This window comes from Melozone crissalis, unplaced genomic scaffold (assembly GCF_028551555.1).
Source record: "Melozone crissalis strain CALT ecotype California unplaced genomic scaffold, PUWL_Pcris_2 ptg000039l_1, whole genome shotgun sequence".
Lineage (NCBI taxonomy): Eukaryota > Metazoa > Chordata > Aves > Passeriformes > Passerellidae > Melozone > Melozone crissalis.
In genome coordinates, this window is record NW_026535817.1 from 10,872,350 (window position 1) to 10,898,163 (window position 25,814).

A 25,814-nucleotide genomic window follows, 5' to 3' on the forward strand; every position below is an offset into this window, starting at 1 on the left:
AAGGTAACACAAAAAGAGCTTCTTGAAAACAAACCCTTCCTATCCATCAAAATGTACTCTGTGCAAAGGCCTACAACAATAAATATTTGCATTTCTTCCTACTGAGACTTTTGCCGTTCCTTGAAGGTTGGGAACAGTGGAAAGATATTAATAATAAAACTGCCATATTATGGAGGTGTTTCATATTAATTTTTCTCCTTCTACCACAGATGTCTGTTAGAAGCTGGGCTTCAGATGCTACTTTCCATATACCAGAATGAGCTGAATTATACAGTCAAGTGCTTTCTTAGGTCGGTGTCTTGTTTTCTAATGGCTGAAGTCTGCATTGCTTTTTTGAGAATACTTTTATAGCTTGTCTGAAGCTTTCTGATACATTTATTATGAAGCACAGGTAGAGGTAGGCTAAAATTTTCAAGCCTGAGTGGATGCAGTTAGATGCCCTAAATCCATATCTAGGCACTTTAGGAAATGTGATTTTCAGAGGTAGGTAGCATAGAAACACATTCAAAATAATTTTGAGGATAGTATTTTTGAGCATTAGGTACCATTTTTTATGCTTAAGTGTATTTTCAAGCTCTGAAAATTTTGACTACATGACAGAAGAGAGCTTTAGACTATATATCCATTATAAAACATTTTGGAGCTCAATGAAACTCTGATTATCTAATATATTTTTTTCCATTCTGACTTAGGGTAGATTTCTGAACACCCATGTTCAAGTAACATCTTGAGTCTTAACATAAGACTAATCTAAAAATTAGCCTTTTTCCTTCCTGTGGTCTGCAGTATGACTGGTTGGACAACAAAGTCTTGCCCCAAGAAAAAGCGTTCTTCAAGACAATATTTTTTGATAACTGCTCTTAATAAAGTTCAGTGCTATACAAAGTCAAGGTTTTATTACTGAAAAAAGAAAGCAGGGGCTGTCATTGCATTTCCCTCCAAACCTATCAGAACATCCATTTTACAGACTCAGTACTCTGTTCTGAACTTACACAGGAGTTTGGCATTGCTTTCATTTGAAAAGCAACCCCAGACTAAACCCCAATAGTATTTGGCTCTTGAGGGAGCACAGAGAAAGGAACAACCTATGCAATGGAATTGCACATAGCCAAGTTTTTCAAGTTCCCTGTTCACCATCTGGATTGTCATTGGTGGCAGCCTGGGCCTACTGCTTCCAATTTCTGAGACAGCAGGATCTTTCCTGCTGTGCGTTACACTGTGGAACATTAAAAGTTTAACAAGGAAGACTGTGATGAAACTCCTCTTGTGAGGAGCCAAATATTGTTCATGAGAGATGCGCGAAGACTAAACTCCGAATTGAAAAGGTAGTTTAACTTCATTACAATGATTTGTTCAATATGATCCTTATTCTGCAAACATTTATGCATGAGGAGCATTATGTAAGTGGGTAGTTTCATCAAGCTAGATTTTTTCTGTATTACTTTGTTTAGGTGTTTGGACAAGGGCATATAGTAGGAGTCCCACTAAAATATCGGTACTGTATTTGAATATCTGTATACAGGCCTTGCCCTGATGAGCCCCGGTTGTTCTTGATGGGCTGCAGCTGTGGTGTCCTTCATTGGGCTGCAGCTGTGGCTGGTGAAGATAACTGGGATAAAAGGGGGTGGGCTTGGCCGGGCAGGGAGAGCCTGGAAGGAGCCCTGGCTGAGAAGCAGCAACAAGCAGAAGAACAAGTCTGTGCTGTGAAGAACTGCCCCCAAGAAACATTGCTGAGAAGGTATGGGACTTTAGAAAAATGAAATATAACAGCAAGATAACAACAAGGTCAAGTATCTCTTGTGCCTTCTCAGGCTTTTCTTTTTAATTTTGTGTAGCTTATAATGCTGTTTTTTTAGTTTCCCTCTTTGTGTCTCTGTATCTCTGTTTTGACTTCAAGCTCTTGAAGCTGAATCAGTCTTGCTCTGCACAGATCATTGTAAGGCTTTGTGCTGGTACTTTGTAGATGACTGCAGCTATTACAACACAGGAAACAGTAAATCCAATCTTGAAACAAATGATATTGAGTAGGCTAACGTAGCTATCTAATCTCTATTAACTTCAGTTGCTTGGAGAATGATGGTGTAGGAGTGAGTTATGCTGCTCAAATCCCAGACGGTGTCCTGCAATAATGCACAAGTAGTCTCAAAAGGATTGATTAAAGCTTCAAATACCAGAATTTATCTAACTACAAAAGAAGTAGGAAAAAACCTGGATTAAAAAAAAAAAGATTATTACCAAGTGAGAAAAATCCTTTACAAATTCCTCTGTCCCAATTCCTCTGTTGCCATCCATACAAACCCAATTTTCCGATGCCACGGATCAAAGGCCGGGTGGATGGATGCCATTGGTACTCTCCGGAGCGGCAGCACCGGCCGCAGGCGAGGTGTAGCGCTGCCACCTTCCTCCCTGGCGGGCCTGGGCATCCCTCATCGCCCACCCCGCCAAGTTTTGAAGCTGGAAGGCAGCCAGCCCGGCGGCTCCGAGAAACCGCTTGCTCGCCTTCTCGGCAGATGCTGTTTCCAGCTCCGGGACAGGGAAGGGACCAGCGTTTCCCACCGGTCCCGCTGCCCTCCCCTGAGCCACAGAGCCCCGGGCGGTGCCCATGCAGAGCTCTCCATCGCGGCTCCGGCCGGCGCCGCCTCCTCGGCCGCGCCCCCAGCCCGGTCCGTCCGTGCCCTCGGGCCGGGCGAGCCCCGCCGCCTCCCAGCCCCCGGCAGCGGCGGCCGGGCTCCCTCTGGGCGGCAGGAGGTGAATGGCAAGCGCCGGCGTCTCCCTCCCACACCCCAGCGTCGGTCTCGCCTCCTCCAGCAGCAGCAGTAGCGGGTCACCTCTGCGCGGCTGAGCCGCGCCGCGCTGCCTGCTGGCCGCAGAGCAGAGGAGGCTGGCGGCTCCCTCGCTGCCTGCCGCCACGGCTGGCGGTGAGGAGGGCGCTGCCGGGGGCGGCGCTGGGGGCAGCGGCGCCGGTGCCCGGAGCCAGCCGCACCTCTCCTCTCCCCTCCCTCCCGGCGGGGAGCAGGGCGGGCTGGGCTCCGGCTGCCCAGGCGCCGCTCCTCATTTCCTCTCGCCCTGCGCCGCGCTGCTGGAGGCTCCGCGCTATAAATAGCCGCTCGCCCGCCGCCCGTGCCTCCCGCACCCGGAGGGGGAAGGTGCCGCGCTGGCCGCTCCGCCGCCGGACAGGTACCGCCGCTTGCGAGGGGCGCGGGGGCTCGTGCTGCTGGCCAGGGTTTTGTTTCCTTGTTTTCCCCTCGGACACCGGCGCGTCAGGAGCGATTAGAAGCCGAGAATCGGATCCGGCAAAGTCCCTCCCTTTCATTCCCTTACCAAGTTTCTTAAGGTCACAGCCCACCGGGCGCGCAGCCGTGGCGGCGGAAGCAGGCGCGTTTGCCGGAGCCGCTGGCCGGGGCTGATCCGGGCTGGAACGCGCTGAGGGAAGCAGCCGCTCTCCTGCCCGCTGAGGGCCGGTGCCGGCGGCGGCTGCCGCTCTCCTGCCCGCTGAGGGCCGGTGCCCGGGGCGGCTGCCGCTCTCCTGCCCGCTGAGGGCCGGTGCCGGCGGCGGCTGCCGCTCTCCTGCCCGCTGAGGGCCGGTGCCGGGGGCGGCTGCCGCTCTCCTGCCCGCTGAGGGCCGGTGCCCGGGGCGGCTGCCGCTCTCCTGCCCCTCAGGGCCAGTGTCGGGGCGGCAGCCGCTCTCCTGCCCCTCAGGGCCGGTGCCGGGGGTGGGAAGGGGGCCCGGCTGCCCCGGAGAGCCCTGCCCAGCCCACGCAGCCGTCGTGCGGGGATCCGGGCTGCCGGGGCAGCCTCCAGCCGGGACGCGCCGGGGATCCGGGCCGGTGTCTCCCGGCGCTGCCCGTGGAGCCTGCATGCCGGCCCCGCCGTGCAGCTGCGGTCGCGGCCCTGCCGAAGCGGTGCCGGGGGCCTGGAGGATCTCGTCTGCAAAGGTTTGGTGTCGCGTTCCAAACTTGGGAATACTCGGGTGGGATTAGCGGCTTCTGCGGGTGACGCTAAGGGTTAATTTGATGGAGTAATTGAGCTGTGGGATCCCCGTTTGCAAAGAGCAGCGTCTGCCGAGATGTAATGGAAACCGCAAGAAAGGTATTACAGAGAATGAAATTGAGCAGAGTTGTAAGTTGAAATTAACCAGAAGAGGTGGGGGCGGGGGATGATGTTCAATTTCTGATCTACGATCGAGTAGAGCTCTGTTTTCTTTTTCTGAAATGACACAGAGAATTTGAAGCGTGGATGGCAGAGCTTGGGAGTCCCATCTTGGTCCCCAGAACTAACCCGGAACCTTATCCAAAATAGAAATAATAGGATCAAGTCCTTGTGGAGCTGTGTTTCCATCTGATGCCTAATTATGTTTCCATTTATCTTCCTTGCCAGAAGAAATTTACTTGTTTATTTACCCATTAATGATGTGTTAAATAGATATACTAAAATCAGGCCATACATATGCCATTTAAATCTGACTTTCAATCTCAAAGATGAGAATATTTTTAGGTTTTACTGGCTTACAGGCACTCTCTGTATGTAAATGATGCCTACATAGCAGGGATAATGGGGAGAATGTCTCTTTCTTGTTCTGTATCAGAGAAAAAGTATGTAAACAATTAGTTACTAACAAAACTTCTGTTTGGATAAGTATTTGCAAATGCAATAGCAGTCTTTAAAAAGGCAGTTTTCTAGTCACTTGCTTGTTTTCAACATTGTTTTTATTTTACTTGGTTAAATTTGAGCTGGCTTTAAAGCCCTGCAGTATCTCAGATTTTTTGAACCTGCATATTGAACGGGGTTTATGTAAGTAACTGTATCTATCCGTGCAGGACTGAATGCTGTTTACTTCACACAAATTGATCATTCCACCAGAATTAGGATACAAGTCACAAGATTAATCTGAGCAGTAATTAGTCCTGTGAGATTTGTACAGCCCTGATGATGTTAGTGGCAGCATGTGGCAGTGTTACTACTCCAGAGCCCTATTTTTGCTTTTTTTCCCCCTTCTGCTGTCTGACAGTTTCTACAGCCCTCAAGATAAGATTAAATCTTTCCTGAAAATACATCTTTTCTTTTATTGGCTTTCTTGGACTAACTGAAGCGTCCAGTTCCAGTTCACCACTGGTTCCCCAAACCTTGCAAGTGCGGCTGATCCTTCTTTTGCTTGGATTTCTCTTTCCCTGCAGAGACTTATCCCTGAGGCCGCTTTAGTTTTTCTGATCAAAGAATTCTGTCTTCCTCAGCCTAAGGTATATCTGTTTGAGCAGGTGTATCCAAGTGCCTCTTACATGTCCTCCTTTATCATCTATCGTCTCCTTATCTTCTGATCTGACTGAAAGATTTCACATTAGGTGAAGGCTTTTTTGTGAACCAAAAATGCAAGATTAATACTCTGCTTAGTGCCTGGAAGTCTACTGTACTGTAAGAAGAAAAAAAACCCCAACCCAACACCCCAAAAAAGCCACAGAGTGGAGGACCTGCGTGGAGCATTGAAGTCAGCCTGTAGAGGACAGTGCTGCTGGCTGCCAGGGATGAGTGGAGGCTGTGAGGGAGTCTGCAGGCGAAGCAATTGTTTGAATCGGCCTAGGCCTGAATTCACTGTGAATTTTGGAGGCAAAGTAGCGGGATTGATAGGTATGCTGAATTATTAAGCTTGCTATGGATATATATTTTAGCATATGACTTCTGCAGAGAAATATGAAGATGTTACTTGTTGAGTTTATGTAACAGATTTACATGGGGAAGTAAGATCATTTACTGAGACAAATCTGAAGGTGGACAGTTACTCCCAACACTAAAGTTCCTTCAAAGCTTCTGATGAGGCTGCATGCTTAAACATTTGGATAAACAGCTTTAACACTGTGTAGCTAATACAGTTAGCTACGTGTCTCTCCCTAGCTTACATTTTCATAGCTCTTCCTGTATGTCAAATGCTCTGACTGATGGAAATTTTTAGGAAGGGCTAGTTTTGCTTGGCTTATTAAATATCTTGTATTACACTAATATTTTATTATTGATGAATGGTGAATGTTATTTTTTATACTTTTTAGAAAATATTCCTTCTTTGAAGTAATCTGAGCTGTGAAATACCTGTCCCTGGATTTTTTTACTTTACTCGTAAATCTCACTTTGATTGTTAAAACGTGAGCTGGATGGAAGGCTGGAATGTTATTTGGGATGAGTTAGCAGTCCTGGCCTCATCAGGTGTTGGATCTTGTCTACTGCTTACCCTGGGTTTGGGGGCCCTCCCCATGCTTCCTGATTTCACCTTCAAACCTGGCAATCTCACTACAAATTTGTCCTGAGCTCTCCATCTCTTTATCCAGCAGCAGTCACAGCTGATTTCACTCTTTTAAGAAGTTGTTTTTTTGGTTTTTTTTAAGGGAATGCCTAATTCTTCCTTAGCTTCTCCGGCTCTCCTGTCTTGGGTAGTTCTATTGCAGAAAACCTGAGGCAAACTGTGAAAGGGGAGCTGGATTGCACAAGGTTTGAGTGTGGTGCTGGACTTCAGCTCACAGATGTCTTCACAGTGATACAGGGTTTTTAATTAAAGAGACTTGCTTGTCTTCATACAAAATCCATGGTGACAATTCTAAAGAGGGCTTGAGGTTTGTGGATTTCAGTTTCCTGCTGTTTGGAGAGCTGTGCTTTTACTGCTTGCCAGAAGAGGGGAAAAAAATATGAACTACTGATGTAGAATTCTCTAGTCCATTTTCTCCATTATCTGCAAAGGGAGGTTCAGTTGATTTGGCCAGGTCAGTAGCAGTTCTTTTTGGGGTAGAATTTCCCCCCCCCCCTTTTTTTTTTTTTTTTTTGTCATCATAAATTAACTAAATATGGACAGAATTTCCAAGAGCCAATCAGGTTTAAGCAATCCATTCTACTATGAAAATTGCTGTTAGGAGACAGGATACCTTGTCTGTCTTCCAAGTCTTGTGTACTTCTTTGCAAGGTATACTGCAATAACATAGTGAAAAGTGAAGTGAACATCTTGTGCTCTACACGGTATGATATTAATTTGTCTTGAGAGGGAGTGAGTAGAACAAACTGTATCTGCTTATTCTGTAGGGTTTTCAAATTTACAATGATAAAAGTTTGCTTACCTGTTTCAGTAATGGGTTTTGAATTGTTTGATGTCGGTATAGTTGGTGTGACCTTTAAGAAATGTAGAATTACTTCTGCTTCTCAAGTGTTATAGATCCAAGGTCTAAAGACCTTGCCAGCATTCAGAATCCAAAGAGGCTGTGCTGCAGTGTCCTCTTTACAGTTGCTTCAGCTCTGTCTCTGCACAGGAGGTTTGAAATTTGGTTTGGATGTTAAAAGCCTTTTTGTCTCAGCCTGGCAAACTAAGTGTCTTCCTATTTGTCATGGGAATTCCTATTTCCTGTTTGCCCCACAGGTTCCTTTAGATTGTTTTTAATGTTGAATCAGGCTCTATTTAATCAAAATACATAAGAAAACTCAAGCTAAAGGTGCTTACTTGACATAGTACCATGTGAAAATGTGAAATGTGACGCTGTTTATCAAGGTCACTTTGGCAGGCTGAGTTTGTGCTCTGTTACTGGGTGCCATGGCATTAAAAATCAAATCTATCAAGGCTTTTTTGATGGATGTCTTTTGTTTTGTTTTGTGTTCTGTTTCTATGAAATTTCACCCTGTGACCCCAGTGGAAATTTATCCTGAGTATGGCAGTAAAGTCAGTCTGGGGGGGGAGCTTTCTCTTAAGCTTAACATAGATAAATAACTAAACCACTTTCCTTTGTATCTATTTCATTCTGTTATCTGTACTCCTGGCAGTTGGAATTTCTTGCTGCAAAACCACTATTTTGGCAAATGGAGTGAAATCTCTTCACATGAAGTGCTATGAAGACCCTGTTTTTTAATGTGACTGTAAGAGGTGGATATGTAAAGGGCAATTAAGAGGAAGAAAGTCTTAGGGGGAATAAGCTTTTATTGTGTTTTGCCAGCTGTTCATGTACCAGCAAGTTTGTGTATTTTGTTATCAAGTGTGATCTTAGTGCATTATAGCCATGCTAGTGAGATGCACAAAAGCTAGGGTGCATATTTCTGTTATGAAAACGGCTCAGAAACACGCAAATGAGTGTGAAATCTAGGTGTGAAATGTGGCTTGGTATCCTGTGCGTTTGTGCAGAATGCATCTGCTCTGGTGTTGTATGGTGTTTCTGCAGCAGCACTAACAGGCTATGTGGTTGTGTTTGCTCTGTGTTTGTGGGAGTGGCTAAAGAAAACAGCGGTCAGTAAAACTGAGTTTTCTAAGATGAAATGACTTTGTCTCCTACAGAAATGTAGTTTTGGAATAGTATCTTTAGTGGGTTATTCCATGTTCTGTACATGAGAACAGGGTTTGGTACACAGAGTAGGAGATGCTGCATTTGATGTTCACAATAACCTCAGTCTGCTATTTTTATAGTTTTAAAAATATAGCATAAATATAAAACATATTTTTAAAATATGTTTTAAAAATATAGTACCTTCAATTGAGGATAATTGATTTCAATTCATTTTTCAAATGAATAATCTAGATGGTGATGCAGCTATTGAACCTTGCATTAAAGACAGAGGATGTAAATGAGGAAGAAGCACCTGGTGAAAAACAAAGTAAACATTGAAGTTAATGTTCTGACCTGCAATTGAGAAATATTGTTCAGTTTGTTCTGTAGTTTCTATACAAGCACAGATGCTTAACTTGCATTAATTTTCACTCAGTGAATCTTCATTAAACATTTTTCCAAATGATTCATTTTTGATGATCGTTCAGCCATAGAGTTGCAACAATTAGGAATTATATATTTTTAACTCTAGGAATTTTGTCTTGCTTTCCTGCTGTCAGTGTCAGATTATTTAAGTTCAGCTGCCTTGCATTGACATTTTCTACTAGGAACTGAGAGTTTCCAGGTAAGACAAACAAAAGTGATGACTGCTGGTTTTATGGGAGTTTTCTTGGTTCTGAATACCACAGGTGGCAATAGTGGGAAGCTTGGAATGCATCAATACAGCCTACACTAGGTGGCAGTGTAAAATATGAAGAAGCCTAAAAACATTTGGAGTTCTTTATGAACCCAATAGAAGCTGCCACATTTATGGCTCATTTTGTGGGTAAGACTATTTTTACTGCATAGTCTCCCCTTAGATATGCGGTCACTTACTTTTCATGGGCCGAATTTTTCTTGACTTTACCTTGTTTGAGTCAGGGAGCATGTTTGGACCCCTACTTACTGTAAGGTGGCTGGTATACTGAAAATTCAGTCTACCCTTTTATTGTGGGTGGCTGGCCTGTGTTTGTAGTTAGTTATTGGTTAGGAAAACCATACACAGTTGAGAATTTTATGTGAGATCTATATTGTTAACTGTAGGACAGAAGCTGTCATCTGATGAAACAAGGATGGGTGACACTTCATTTCATAGCTGTATTATAGCCATTTAAAATTGATCTAGGATGGTCTGGTATGCATGTATCGTTTTTAAAACAAAAATACTGGAATTGTACAGAATCTGATGTCAAATTGCATGTACTGTGAGAGTTTGCTGTCTTTCACTCAGAGAATGTGTATATGTGTGAACTGATATATGTATATATACACCCCCCAGGCCCGTGCTGTGGCTATAAGTCTGCTTAAAAATGGTCAGATGTGTGAGTCTTAAAAAGCTCAAATGCATCCTAATCTTCTTCAAGCATTGCAAGAGAGCTTAAGTGACAGTGGGAGCTTGGACAGTTGTCTGTGAGCAAAGAACATCCTTGGGTAGTGAAGTGTGGAGTCCTTTCAAAGCTTTCCTTCAGCAATGCCTGATTATACAAAAATTCTGATCAGGGTGGAAGAAATAACATTTTACAGAAACCTTTAAATCGGTTTCTGTGCCATCAAGATGTGATAGCCTAGAGACAGATAGATTTCCCTACTAAAGCATGGAAAGCAAGAGGGATCAGAGGACCCGCCTGTAAAGGTTATGTGCAGAGTTCCTGAACTCTGCTTCGTTATGTGAAACGAGAAAGCGGTTTGATGTAACACCATGAAAGCTTTTTATTTTTATAAATTGGATTTTCTCTCTGAGAAAAATAAAAAGCCTGGTCACAATAGCTTCTTTGGAGCTGTATACTACAAAAAGCCAAGCTGTCCACGTGCTGAGGTTATTAAATGAATTTAGGCAGTCAAAATATGTGTGAAAATATATTTAGTACCTTGCACCAACATTGATCAGTAATTAATCTGATGGTAAATGAAGAAGACTGTGCGTATACAAGGTACAATTCAGGATATGCTGAATATGCTTGAAGAATGAACATTTTATAAAATCCCAACTTTTGATAATGACTTCTTTTAAGCAGCAGACACAAAAATACTATGAAGCAGTGGGAGTATTTAGTGAGGAAACACTTCCCCCTCCTTGCTTTTTGTTCATAGTATTAAGCTTTTCACAGAAGAACATGTTCAGTACTATTGATATCTGTCATATCAATATTTTGAAAATAATGTGAAAGATTTACTAGCAGAAAATGTAGATGGTAAACCTGTGCTTCAGACTTACTGAATGTATGTAAGGGTCCTGGAGGGGCACCATGAGTAGTGACCCTCTATGTTCATGTAGAACATAGGAAAATGAGAAATTTGGGAAATTTGGCCTTAACTTTTATCATTCACAGTTTCAGCAAAGGAAACCTGGCTTAAGTTCTCCTTAGTTGTTGCTTGAACTCCAGATGTAAATTGAGATATCTTGGATTGTTTTGGTTCAGCATTCATGGCTATTTTTGTTTGTTTTGACTGGTCTTGATTGAATGGCAAACTGTGGTGATCTTGCGCAAAAGTAAAAGCGTGCTAGGCACCAGTTTATCAAAAAAGGATTGTGGATGACAATATTAATGTTAATGGGAGCTGTCCTACCATTTGTAGTTGAAGATTGATGTGAAGATGTGTGGGAGCCTGAGAGAGCAGACCTGTGACAAAAGCAGATTGTGGAAAGTCACTGACTGAGTCACGGGGTGAAAGGAATAAGGACACTGAAGCAAGATTAAGTGGTGCCTTATTTTTAGACCTGTATAAAAATATAGGTCTCCTATGCACCTTTCCTATGCAGGCAGAAATAAACTGTCTGATCTGTCCAAGATGTCACTGCCAACCATGATTATAAGGAAAATGAAATCCTTTGCTTCAGTTTGGGCTGTGTTTCATAACCCATGGGTGAACCCTGAAGGAATTACTGATGCTGATCTGGGGAGCCAAGTGGTGAACCCCAGCCCAAGCAAAGCAAACAGTCTGCAGAGGTTCTGGGAACAAGTCAATTCTCACCTGAGCAGAGGGGGAAAAAGGAAATCAACCCATCTGGGATTTACCGCTTGTTTTGTCAGCTAGAACCCAACCTTGGAGTCTTCTTCCAGGTGGTAGCACTTACTGACTACTATACTTAAAGAAGTCTAATGTCTCACTAAAAAACATGCTGCAATTGTTTCCATGTTACTGTGAGAAGATACATTTATAACAATTATTTTAAACATAAAATTGAGCACTTGCTCTACTTGTTGAACAGCATGTTAACGAGGTGTCCTGGAGTTATCTATGAATATTTATTAAGATTTATATCAAGGGTAAAATACAGAAAAACTGTACTCTTTTTCAAAACAAAAATGATGATTACTCATTTTCAGTGCTCTGAAATCAGTGCTTAACAATCAATTTTGGTATGTTAAAATAACTGCATGCTTTTGAATTTTACCTGAAACAGAGATCTGATGTTTATGGCTTCTCTTTGGTTTTTTTGGAGCTTTTTTTTTTTACCCTTATAGAAAAAGAAGAGCTACCTTTATCCTCATGAACTGTTCCAGATGGAGGGTAGGGGGGAGGGCCAAAACACTGTAAAATATAAACATAAAATATTTTGCCTATTTTAAATAGAATACTGATGAAGATCTAGCCCATGTCTGTGGGAATTTTTCTTGGCAGATGCTTCCTAAGTTCTGAAGAACATCAACTTTGAGACTCTATTTTTGTGTTCTGGAAGAGCAGTGTCTCTCACTACAGTTTGAAGGTTAAGGTAGAAATACTTCTTTGGAAATTGAACTACAAAGTGCAAAAAGATATATTTTTAAGCAATTTTAAAAGACAATACCAGCCTGCCGGTTTTGACCCTAGGTTTTAATTTCTGTATTTGGAAGAGTGTTGCAGCTTTACAGCCAGATGATTTGCTAGTTCTCCTGTAGTAAATAATTCAAAAGAGCCTTTGTTGTGTCAGCAATGCCACACATCTCTCACCTCCCTCAAGTGATGGGAGCAGATTCTGACCCAATTTGCAGTGCTGTTGGCTTGCTGCAGCTCAGGGAAGCACTTTAGAAGATCTTGGCTTTTGGGTTTTTTTTTTTTCCTAAAAATAAATAAAATTTTCACTTAAAAATGAAATTTTAAAACTTAGCAGTAATTTAGCCACTCCTATGTTGATTCTGAATTTTTTTTTAATGAAAGGTGCATATAGTTGTTTTTTTGGAACTTAATGAGAAGGGTTAGTATCACAAACTTGGAAAGGCTCTGTCATACTGCAGCTGACTCGCCCCCTTGTCAGCAGAGCTGGATTCTCCTTTTTCCTCACGGGTGGTTTACCTTTTGGCGTGTCCTATTTCTGTCCGAACGGTGTTGCTCCCATTGCAGCCCAGTGAAGGCTGTTCGGAGCTCTCAGACCTGGCTCTCGTCACGGCCAGGCCACTGACAGAATCAGACAGGGCGGGGGTGGAGCTTGCTCTTCTCAGTGGAGTTTTCTGCATCTGACAGGCGCTGCAACCAAACAAACAAACACAGTTCAGATCCTGTCATGGCTGTAGGTGTTTGCACAGGTCATGGACTGCAGTGGCTCAGGTGCCTGAAAAAATAAACAAAATTCGCACTGTCTTGGAAATAGACACTGCCTTAATCTATCAACTTAGAAGTCATCAGATGTGAAGGAAGGGACAGTGAGTGAGTTGGTAGGATTGGACCGAGACAGACAGATGATTCTTCTTGTCTGAAAAAAAGAAGAAAAAAAAGCTTAAAAGAATTAGCAGGCAATGGGGAGATAATTACACCATCAAGCACAGGGAATTTCATGGCCATTGTGGGTAAACAACTCTGGCTGCTCCTTCCAAGGGACCAACTTAATTAAAAACAATGGCCCAAAAAAGGGACAAGCCCGAAATTCTAGTTTAGTTAACCCATTTACCAAAGACAAATATTGAAAGCCCATTAGTTTTTCTACAGATACTAACATTTTGTATATAAATTCAGCATTTTAGAAACTTTCTAAACTTTATCCGGCTTTGCTTTAAAAATGTACAAACAGCATGAGTTCCAAAACATGTGGGTTTAAAATACATTTTAGGCCAATTTTCTGATACAGTTTTTTCATCACGAAATATTTAAGTTTTCGCTTCTAAGTAAGGGGAAAGCTGAGGTCTATAGCAGGAATTGCGTTTTTTTCCCAATTTATTGGAATATCCTTAGGGCAAGCGGGCTGGAGTGGGACCCCTGGGGCATGGAGTGGCTGGACAAGGGGTAACTAGTTAACACTGAAAGTGGGCAAGTGTAGATTAGATATTAGGAAAAAATTCATTACTATGAGGGTGGTGAGATGCTGGAATAGATTGCTCAGAAAATCTGTGGATGCCTCATCCCTGGAAGCTTTCAAGGCCAGGCTGCATTTCTATGTTTTCTATTTTTCTATTGAAGTTCTTTATTCTTTGGGTAACTCCATCCTTCCTGTCCCTCCACTTTTACCACGTTCCCCCGGCTGGGCTGGGCTTGGGGTCACAGTGAGCTGGATTGCAACGGTATGGTATTAATAATAATAATTTGTAAATTATATAATAGTAATTCATAAATTACTGCCATTCTTACTGGCCCATGTATGTGCATTACTCACATCGCTGAAGTTGTGGGGGGAAAGCCTAGAACTGAGTGTTTTTGTATAAATGGACATGTATAAAATTGTGCCAAAAGGGCAGCAAGGGGGAAAAGATGGAAACCAGAAGGCAGAAATAAAGACTCACGTAGAAGTTTCTGCTGCTGTGTTTATAAAGAATGAAAACTTTTCCTGTTGTGTCCAGCTGAGCTACCATGTGCCTCTCTGACAGCGGTTTGGAAATGTCAAAGATGGAAATATTTTTGAGTTAGAGTATGTGTATCCCTTCTAGCTCAGTGGGACAGTGATTCCTGGTAATAGAAACTGAATTTAACTTCAAATTCATACATTGCAGGGCATAATTCTCTAACAGTTTTTGCAAGTAATTTTCCAACCTTACTTTTAGTTGTGGATTTAATATTTAACACTCAAGGATTCTTAATATTAAGAGTAACATTAAGGAATATTAATATTTAATTTGATGTCATAAGAAATAGCTTACAGTCATTTTTGCAGATGAAATAGATAAGATATCTCTCATCATTTCTTTCGAATTTTGGTGCTTCTTAATCACTCTGCTTAAAGGATAAGGCATGAAATCTTCCTATGTATGTAACTACCAGAAGTTAGATTACATTGGAACTAAATAAACACCGAGTTGGAAGGAATTTAGATTAGCATTCATATTTGTAGTTCTTGAAATTACCTTAATCTGGAAAAACAGAGCTTGAAAGCTGTCATCAGTGTCAGCGCTGTGTTAAGCCCTGCATTGGCGCAGGTCTCACTTGTGTGCTGCTCTGGGCTGGAGCTTGGTGTTTGCAGCTCTGTTTTTCGTTCATTGGAGCGGGATGCAGTGGAAGAGCTGCCTCCTTGGGTGTGTGCTCTGAGTTTCACTCGCAGGGCAGCTCGCTGCTCGGAGCTGGGGACTTCGCTGGAACAGGAGGTTCAGATCAGATCGAGAAATTAACCTCAGCTAAGGTTAATGCTGAGAAGTCCTAAATCTGCGTTATTACTAAAACCAGACCATATTGCTGATTTTATTACGAGTCTTGTTTGAGTTATGGTTTGAATTTGAGTTCTTCCTTTAAAAATTTTTGGCAAGATTTCTTCTGGTTCCCCTGTGCGTGTGCAGAGGCACTTTTGTGTGCTGGTAACTCCTCACCAGCCCAGTTTGCCTTTCTTCAGCTTAGTTGTACTACCCTATTATTAAGAATTACTTAATGATCTGGTTAGGACTGTGTATTGCCACATACTGAAATATTTCTTCCTCTTCATTCTTGCAGCGGTAGTTTTCTGCCTGAATCTAAAATGCAGTGTTATTCTTCATACTGAGTGCAGGAGGTTTAATTACTTTCTTTACAACTAAAAATAAGACATTTCTGGCTGAAGTAAGATTGTTAGTGTTTGGGTTTCTTTGAGTTTGTTTGTTTTTTAATAGTGGGATAGATTAAACTGTTTAAGAGCATTTTAGGGAATGTCTGCCTCAAGCATTCTAAGATGCTGAGAAACTGGGAAAGATTTGGGAACAGAGCGGTTTTGCTAGAGAATGCTGATGTTTGAAATGGTGGAAATTAGTTTTGTGAGAAGAAAACTAGGTAGTTCCTGTAATGACAGCGAGGTGTAATTGAAGTGGGAGGTGGGTGTGAGGGATTAGGATGAGAATATTTTATAAGGATTAGAAGGGTTGCCACTGGTGGTGAAGTGACAGTCCCTTGGTTCATTTTGCTGTCTACATGGATTTCTTCCTCAGTTTTTGAGGCTTTTGTGTTAACAAGTTCTATGCAATTTATTTTAGGTAGCCTACAAATTAGTTGCACGGCTATAAAAAATCTTGTGCAAGTAATAGTAAAAAAAAAATTAAATAAATCCAGTCTCTCCTTTCCATGTGTCTGTAATTTTTCAGTCTAACACATTTCTAGCCAATGATCTAGGGGTCAGAGCTTACTGTTGTATTTCATGAATCACTTTTATTTTGCTTTCTTCCTTTAGTTTAAAATGCAAATCACAATTTGCAAATTGCAAATTTAAAGACAAATATATTGTTTTCTCAGCATCCATGGAAATGTAATAAAATGGCAGAGAATGCAGCTGTCAGTGGGAGCTGTATGCATTTAATAACTGTGAAATTTCACCTCAAGCTAGGCCTCCTTCTATTTCCTTTCCTATGGATGAGGGATTTGATGGAAGTATTTTGGTATGGTGGCATTTCAAAATTTTGACATATATTTAAGTAATGCTTGAGTCTGTACTCAGCCTTTCACTTAACCTGAAGACTTATGAATGAAAGCAAAACAAATGAACAAAAGCATTTTCTAAAATCATCTCGGGTGATGCCTGCCATGCGAGGAGCCTTTTCTATCATGGCACAGTGGTGAGCTCCCAGAAAACCCTTGGGCTGCTTGTGCTGTGTGTTTTTGATCTCCTTACTTCTGAGAATAAATAATACACTACCCAATACACTCCTCAGATTTTGCTCCAGCAGCGGACAAAATACTTAACTCACCATTGTTGTTTTAAATATCTTTTCCAAATGTATGTGAAATTGTCACTCATCTCAACATTAATACTCTATTCAGAATGCTAATTCAACTAGAAAATGCTCTCAGAATTAAACATCCACTTTTTCTTCAGGATGATATTTTAAAATTAAATTTGGCTGATTCCGCACATTGGTTTTTTTGTGTCCTCTATCAATAGTACATTGATATGAGGTTTTTTTTTTTCTGAAGGAAATTTCATGAAGTTGATCAGTTGTTGCTTTCTGCTCCTTCATCCATTCAGTTCAGCTTGATTTTTGTTGGTAGGAGCAGTGGAGTGTAAGGAGCAGAAAAATGAATTGCTGGTGCTGGCTGTCTGTTTACCACAGAAGTGTTAGTTATCTGCTCCATTCTTCATATCATTCCAGTCAGGACAACCTGTACAGAAATGGCTTTCCTCATCAAAGGGAGAGAACATACCAATTAGAGTGCCATTTTCATCCTGGGAATGGAGAACTGCTTTCCTTCTGGGAGGCATGGGTATTCAGACACAATAATGTCTTTGCAAGTTTAAAACCACCACACAGCTCCTCAGGAAAATGAGCAAGCTGTCAGGCCTATGATCTGTGTCCAAGAGTCTGAGTCTTCCAAGGCTCAACATGCAGGGCCATAGTTTTGTCCCTTTGAGATGAGAATCTTGTGAGTAAGGAGAGCTCCCTGTTTCACAATTCATTAAGTAAATCATTGCCCTGAGATGTCTGAAATGTTTACTCTGCACATACAGCATGCATTGGCTGATTCAACGCGAAGACTCAGATAGGATTTGGGTGTTTCCTTTCCTTTCCTGGTTAACCGGAATGTTTGTGGCAGAGAATTAGAGTGTAAGAGAAGCAAAGGTGAAACTGTGCAGTGTTTGATGGAGTGAGCAGTTATTGAAAAGAAAAGCGTTTGCAGGATCCCAGCACTAACATCCATCTACCTGTGATTTCCAGGCCTGTTTTATTTTATTTATTTATTTTAGGAATACAGAGCCTCCTTGTAAAAAGCTCTCTGAGGAATGATTTGTTGTTTTGCCAACAAGATGACACCAGTCTATAGTAAGCTGTGTCTAGTCTGTAGTTATACTCAGTGGGGCAGATTAGGTGTTCCCATAAAGTATACATGGCTGGAGAAAAAATCAACACAGATACTGAAGCAGCTGGACTTAGATAATCAGTACTCCAGGAGGCTGGAGAAATTTGGTTTTGAATGCTTTGCTTAAATATTAGGTTAAGAAAGAAGACTCTGCCACTCTCTAGACGTAGCACCGAGTCCCTTCAGATTGTAGGAAATTGTTTATTTGCATGCATTCATCTACTTGATTATGAGTTCTGTATTTGTTTAATGACGGTGATCAGCTATGCTATTGCAAGAACTAATCCCGTCAGGAGCAGTCTTTCAAGTATGGAAAACCACGACCTTCAGGGATTGTGATTCATCTGTCTTTACAAGGACCACACCGACATTAAATACAAGCTATATTACTGAGCATCCCGAGACCCCTGTGCCCTGGCTTTGTGCAGCGGGATGGAGAGCAGGAGTGGTAGGCAGATGATGAGCGTTGCTGTGTGTTGCTCAAGTTGCTCTCCCTGACCGGGTTGTTGTGGTGCTAGTGCTGGGCAGCAGAAACGAACGATATTGTGGCTGTTGCCGGTCCCAGCCAGGTGCTCTGCTTGGTGCTGAACAGCAGGTGTCGAGAGTTAGCGCGTCGTTTTCTTTGTCCTCTTGCCATGGGGGTGGTGCCTTCCCCAAGGAAGGAGGAGTGGCAACCAGAAGTACGGCGGTTATCGACTGTTACTGCTGAATTCAGTGCTATCTGTTGGAGAGGGAGAGAGTAAAATGTGTAGAAAATTGAAAATTCCAGGCAAGAGGGGAAAAAATCAGAAGCAGTGAGCATGAGTTTTTTGAAGACAATGACCTGATAGCCTGAGCTCAGGTAAGGTAGTTGGGTTGTAATTGTTTTTTTCCTTTAGAAGTAATTATTGGCTGTGAAAAACGCCAATCACTTGTTTTTAAATTTTTAAATGTTTAATAGTAGTAAAATGTTTATAAAAATAGTAATACAATTAGAGTAATAATAATTTGGACAATTTGGATTAGGACAATATGAGACAATAGAAACAAAGAGTTACGGACTCTATGGACAAAGAGGGGGTACCTTTTTCTGGGCAGCACGAGTCCGAAAAAGGACACTCGTTAACAATGAGCTGCCACAAAAGGGAGGTCGAGTAGACAAGAAATAGGGTTGGGCTAGTGCTTGCGAGGGGGCCAGACTGCCTTGATAGACTCACTCGATGGCTGCTGAATGCCTTGCCAGAAGAAGTGCTGTGCACCTTTAGGAGATGTGGCAGAAGCTGTGTTCCCTCCTGTGTTTGTAGCGCTTAGTGCATTTCTGTACTGCTCATGAGAGAAATGGGGATGGCTGCATTTCAAGTATGAGCATGTCTGGCCTTTTTGGTTCTCTGCTGTAAAATTAGTGAAGTTGTGTTCTGTGAATCAACGGATGGCTCTTAGATGCTATGGTATAGATGGATAATCAACATTGGCACTTTTAGTACTTCAAAAGATACACTTGTAACTTTGGGGTTAGGGTCTTAAGCTTCTGTGATTGGGTCTGAACTGAGAGAACACGTTCAGTATTTGCAGTAGCTCAGTTTAAAGCTTTTTAAGAGAGGTATCTGTGTATATTAAGCTTTCTGGTGAAAATATGAAGCTTTGTCTGGTGTAAAGTAATTGTCTGCTAAAGTAATTGTGTCCATAGACTTTGAATTCTGCACAAAAATACATTTGGTTTTGAATTCACGTAGTGTTTTGATAGCGTTCCTGTTTGCATCTTCTCTGTAGAAAAAGTCTAGTGCTGATAAAAGAAACTTTATGGTTGTATGCAACTGCTACTTTGCTTGCCCTCCCCCCATTTTTGAGCAGGATGTATTAGCAGAAAGAAGCGAAGTATACCAGCTCCTGCTCCATCTCTTTTCCGTAATGAATAGGATAAGGTGCTCAATGGAAAAGAGAAAGACGCTGCGTTTTTTGAGGAGTCACACAATGTTATTGCAAGCTGTGTTAGGAAGATTGAGAGAGCATGTAAAATGAGTCAAAATATTTGCAGTTACTTAAGTATGTGTGAATAGCATTAGTGCTTAACAGTGAAAACACGAAGACTAAATATCTTTAGAAAATATGTACTAAAAAGATTTGTTGTCCTTATAGAAGGAAAGACATAATTTCACACTTATGCCAAATAGAATTAGTGTTCCATCATAACTTCCTGAACTCTAAGTCCAGCCTGTTGTAAATAGTTTAATCGCAAAGGAATTTCAGTATTACCTGAGCTATTCAGAAACCTTTCTTAAGGATCCAGAAGAGATTTGCTATATCAAACTTTTCTGTTCTGTGACATGAGAAACTGAAACTTTGTCTTTGCTGCTTGTATTCTGCATGTGTTTTTTTAAATATTTCACATTCTCTTTCAGAAAGCAGAGCTTGTTTCTCTGTCAGTATCTCCTAGTGAGAGAGATAGTGCTACTTATTGTTTCTTATTCTAAATTACTTCTGACTTCATTTTACAATTGAAGAGGATGGAAATACTGATTTGTAGCTACTGCTTTCATGGTTTGTCATTATTTTCTTTATTGTTGCTTAAAAAAAGTGACAAGCCACCATTTGAGATTCAGAGCTTTCTTACTGTGGTAGTACCCTTAAGTTTTGTCAGCTGAGACTTCATTGCTTTGCTGTGAGAACAAGTGTCTCATCCTATTCTGTGGCTTTGAATGTTTACTGCCTTAAATTTCTAGTTGGACACTTGAATTTTGGTATCTAGAGGAGTGTGACTGCTAACTTTTAAAAAGAGAGACTCTTCAGAAATCAGTCCTGTGTTTTCCTGTGAGATTCCCCACCCCTGTTACTCATGGTTAGAAAATGAGTCACCAGAAGCTTCATGTAACCCATGCTGGTGACAGTCATACCCCATTTTACTTTGGGAGCGGGGGAAGGTGAAAGAAATGTTAAGCGGCAATGAACCTCTTTTCCAAGACTGCCAGCCACTTCTGTTTGTTTTATTGCTTTGTCATGGAGAGACCAGAAGCTTGCAGGCTTGAGGCCACATGAGACTTTGGCATGGGGGTGTGTATGTAGATAAAGGTGTGTAAATGTAGAGGTAGGCATATGCAAAACTCGGAGTCTGCAGCTGAACTGGACAAAGTGGTAACTCCGCTGGTAAATCAGTATAACCCATCTGTTCGATAATCCTGGGGTGCGCAACAAAAATGCAGGTAAGAGGAACCTGGCTAGTGGAAGGTAAGATGTTTGTGCCTCTGCAGACAGCAGAGATGTTGAAGGTTTCCTTTGGAAGAGTGCAGTGGGGTTGGAAAAGCTGCACGGAGCACGTGCAGGCTCACTTGGCATTGAGTACAGCTCTCCCAGGCCTCAGAACAAAGATGTAACGGGGTAACAGAGATGTGTCACTTGAGACCTTTGCCTACAGAGAGGATTTCAAAATTTTGACCATTTAAAATGGGTTTAGTGGAAGATGAGTCTTTGAAAAGATGAGATCAAACTGCATTCTCCAGAGAAATGGCTTGCCGGCATTGAGAATTCATGCTGTTTCTGAAGAAGAACTTGAAATTGAGGCATGTGATAGATTTGCATAGTGCCTATTTTTTTTTCTTTAAAGCGTGCATGAAAAGAGATCGAAACCCAAGGATACCGTAGCAGATAAAGTGATGTAACTGTACAGAGCAACAGACAGTTATTAGAATAGAAGTTAAGTTACATAAACAGTAAATATTTCTGAGAATAGTAGTCAGGTATGTAACTACCAGTTATGAGTATACCAGCTTTCAGTGCAGTTAAGACTGTGTATTAGCTGAAGTGCAAGGAAAGCTGGAACAGTTTTGTGCAAATACCAAGAGCTTGGGGTGTAAAAAGGAATAATTTGAATTGCAAAATGTTAGACTGAATATTGAGGCCGTAAGGTAATAGCATAGCAGAACATGAATATTGAAGTATACCATGGAAAACCAGAAATAGACATTATTGAGTGGCATTATAGTGCATGATGTTATAATGTTATTAGAGTGTTGCTGTAAGGACTTAGAGGAAATGCTGGTGAAGCAGAAACCGCTTGGACTGATGTCGGTTCAATAAAAGGTGCCAAGTCTGCTGGGGCAGTGGTGGAGTTCTGCAGTGCTGCATCTGGAAATAGGTAATTGTAATGGAGTAAAGATCAAAATTACTGGGCACATCACAAGAGAAACCGTCTTTGTGAATATCCATTGGAAAACAAGTGCTGCTGATAAAGGTAGGTTGGGCTATGATGGTGTGGTTTAAATGCATGACAGTTTTTGAAATTTGAAAATAAATCATGGGACCAAAACCAGGTGAGACTGGTTTTGAGTAATGTAGTTTCAACTCAGACTTGTATATCTTGAGGATTTATGTGGGTTTGGTCTTATGTGTTTTCCTGAGAGATGGGTTCAGGGAAGGATTATGAGAACTGGAAAACATTTCCTGCAGGGGATGAACTAAGGAATGAAAACAACCCCAAACCTTGGCTTCCTTTATCACTTCCAGTAATGGAAAAAAAGAGAATATACATGTAAGATTAAAGGTCAGTGTTAGTACAATAATGTGGTTAATTTGGACATTAAGACATTTACTTTGAAAGTATTAGATTTGTGGAAAGTATTAGATTTTGATGTTGCATGTTGTCATAGGTCTTATAACTCAGAGGGCTCTTTCTGTTTTTTAGTGTGGTTGGACTAATCCTGTCCCCAGGATGTGATTTCTGGGTTCAATTTGCTTGGAGTCAATTTGTCTCTTTCTTTGCTGAGATAGTTCAGGCTTTACAAGGAGTAACTTTCTGTTAACAGTTTCTTCTGAGAATTATATCCAATTAAGTTGAAATGTTAGGTTTAGGGCATCACACACACAAAAAGCTGCCCTAGACCTTTCATTTCCACGTCAAGAGAAAGTAGTGAATGTGAAATTTAAAGGACTTCATGTCTTTAAAACTGACACTGCTGTAGCTGACTGGTTTTGACCCTTGGTAATTTTTTTGTGCTTGAAAGGTAATCATAGGAACAGTCTTTCATTCCCACACACTTCAAAAGCAGCAGCGCATAAAAACAAGATGACAATTCCCCTGCTTCACCTGCTACCCTTTTAGACTTCACACCTCTTCCATCCACATGCAGAAAGAATCTGACGTGACTGGTCTTGACGCTTGTGCTAATGGCAAGGGAGTTGCCTATGCATCTCCATACATAGTGGCTCTTAAATGAATGTTGGACTCCTTTTCTAGAAATAAAGGTTGAATCTTCTTATTTTGGTAGGGAAAGAGAAATCAGATGATACCTCCATAGACTAATATAGTAAAGCTGGATTTGAGGAAGAAAATGAACAAAAAGCAGCTAAACAAAGAAGTTGTGTGTGTCTGTGTTACTGCTGGGAGATGGGGAAAATGTTTTTAAAACAAAAGATAAATGTTGGGCAGAAGTTAAAACTTTGTCCATATTTACTGTGAATGATCAAAGAAAGTGCCAACATAGCGGCATTTCAAGCAAAATGTCAGTCTTCCTTTGATTTATTTATTTATTTGAAAATTTCATTTTAACAGTTTATTTAAAATACTGCCTTATAAGTGCTGGGAAAGGAAGGAGACAGGTAAGTTTAAGAAATAGCACAAAGCCAAGTTTCTCTGGTTGTATCTTCCAACTGACATATTCCTAATTGCCCAACTGCCTTAAGGCAATCAAGAAATCAGTTTTTGAATAATTCATGAAGGTGTTTTGTCACCCTTACAAGGTGCTAATATGCCATGGTGAATTGAGGAGGGGGTGGGTAGCCACAACAGCCTGCAGTGGATAAAATGAGTGGAATGCTTTTATAAAATACTGTTTGTGGGCACATGTGTGTGCTTGCAGTCTGAAAATTTAAAGATGTTCTCATAAGAATGCAGAAGCTACTTACCAGGAGAATATAAGTTTTCTCAACTTGTTTGTATAAACTCCTGCACAAATTGCTTTTCTGCCTTGAAGTAAGATGAATAAAATTGTTTGGGCTAACATCTGAAAATTCAAGAACAGGAGGGGAAAAAAGTCTGTCCTCCAACTTTGCTTTTTTTTGTGGTGTCCTATTTCAATTGCCTCTCTAGTGGCTCTTTGCACAAAGTCTTAAAGTTAACTCTGAGAAGTATGTCCCGGAGCTGCATTTCTTTAGAAAATGCTTTCTTGAGAGACACTTTCATCTCATAAGTTAGGTAATATTCCTGATTATTCAACACGAAAGAAAGCATTCATTCTGAAAGATTCAGATCTTAAGAGATTCACATCTTTTAATGTATGCAAATGTAGTTAAGATCAAAATAACTGCATGTCTGCAGCAGTGCAATGGCATTGTGATGGAATTATGGTATTAGTCAAATTTATTTTTGTGCTGAATTTATTGTACTTCATGTAGTCATTCTGTCTGTATGGGGTATGTTCTTCTTCAGTATCTGGCTCTATGTCATTAGTGACATTGATAATTTTCTAGTGCTGACTGGGGTGGGATTTAGTCCAGCCACTATTTTTACTGGGAGGGCATGCTCCTCTGGCTGTATTTACTGTGTGAAGCACCTCTGCATGGGCTGTGAGATCTTACTGCTCCGTTTTTGCCTGCTGCAAACGCATCAGAGACACAGTGATGCCCAGGCTGGTGAGAGAAGCTTGCTCCAAGCTCTGGCCAGACTCTGGGTGCTCTGCTTTAAGCCCGTGCTGGGATGGCAGGAAAGAAAGCAAGGAGGAAAGCACAAAGAGCACAAGTATGACCAAGGAACAGCCTGTTTGTAACCACCGCTGCAGAGCTTTGCAGGCTGAAGTTTTGAGAGGTATTCTTCTTTTTAGCCTTCTCAGAGTCAGATCTTTTGGTGCATTGGGTTTGTTGGTCCCCTTCTAAGCTCTGATTCTCTGCTTCAGGCTAGCTTCCCTGTTAATTCTTGCCCAGAGGGTCTTTTAGAAGCTGAGCATCCTTCAAAGCATGTAGGTCTGATTGGAATGTAGGTGATAATCCCTCAGCTAATGTTGAACAGCTATTCTGGGCTAGGCAATCAGATACAATTTCACTACGCATGAAAAAGAGGTGGTTGCCAACCATTCGCATCCTGAGGCGAGCTCCTCTCTGTCAGGGGATTTGGCTTGCACTACTACTGTGCACCTTCAGTTGGCATCACAGAAACATTCAGTCCTGGACAGCCTCTAGTAAAAATCAGTTATGTTTCACGTTTTATACAAAGCCATTCATTTAATTCAGACATACCTGTTTTGCATCATACCGCATTATACAGACATACCTGTATAATTGCATCCTACCGCTGCAGTCATGGCCTTTTTACCCAAATAAGGCTGTACCTGAGGAGAATGAATATCTTATGAAACCAACTCTTGGATTTTGTTTATAGTAAATAACTGTGATAGCCTTATATTTAAGTTGTTGTTGTGCACTGTTTTTCTTTGCCTGGCAGTTTAATCTGCAAAACATGTACTTTTAGCAGGTTTTATGTAGCTGGGCTATTTATCAGTCTTAACTTCTTAGGCTACTCAGGCTTAGAATAAAATATTTATAAAAACATTTGCCCGTGACCCTTTTAATTGAAGAGGACAGGGTGCAATACAGAGTAGATAACTGTATGCAGAAATCCAGCTAAGTATTTGGCTCTATTGCCTAATTAATAACTTAATAAGATATGTCCTATTTTTCAGGATTATTTGTACTACATCACTGTTTCTATACAGTGAAAAGCTGCATATTAGTAAAAATAGGTAGTGTAGTACTGGATAAACATGGACAGGAAATTTAGGTTTACTGAGTGAAGTGTTACACTTCCCAAGACGCCTGTCTGCATGGAAAGGTGTTAGTGGGTTCTGACTCCCAGCAGATGGTGTCTCCGTTGCTTACAGGCTGTGTTAGCACCAAGTTCTGCAGCCACACAACCAGCAGACACACGGGTCACTCTGGAATGAGCCACGGAGGAGAGCTACAGTGTGTGCACATGTGCAATTCGAGCTGTCCTAGTCTGAATTGAAACAGGTATTTGGGGAGAGTCTGATCATCTTCTGAATCATCCTTTGACTGGAGGTTCAAGTTGTGGTTCAAAAGTATCACCTCTTAGTTTCTTCTAAAGTGTTTTTAACTTCGGATGAATTTAGAGACATAGCAGTAACTTGGAGTAAAAAGATGGTGAAGTTTGTTACTGTGATTAGTACATCTCATTTATCCTTTAAAATACATAAATTCTCTTCTTATCTTCTAATTGAGGATCTGTTGTTCAATTTAAAGCAAATGGTCAATGAATGACCTGTAATTGCTGCCGCATAAAGCAGAAACATTCTTAGTAGTCTTCATGATTAATGAGCTTTGTTGCTATTTTTCCTGTATCTATTTTGCATCTATTCCCTT

At 41.4% G+C, this 25,814-nt stretch overlaps 1 protein-coding gene across 1 annotated transcript in view; it reads left to right on the plus strand.

The window, feature by feature from the left end:
• Positions 1–3,118: 3,118 nt before the first annotated feature.
• The window catches only part of INPP4B (inositol polyphosphate-4-phosphatase type II B), a 211,284-nt gene continuing 188,588 nt past the window's right edge, over positions 3,119–25,814 (plus strand). The window contains exon 1 of the mRNA XM_054283822.1: positions 3,119–3,177. The gene's annotated coding sequence lies outside the window, so the exon portion shown is untranslated. The remainder of the gene's footprint in view (positions 3,178–25,814) is intronic.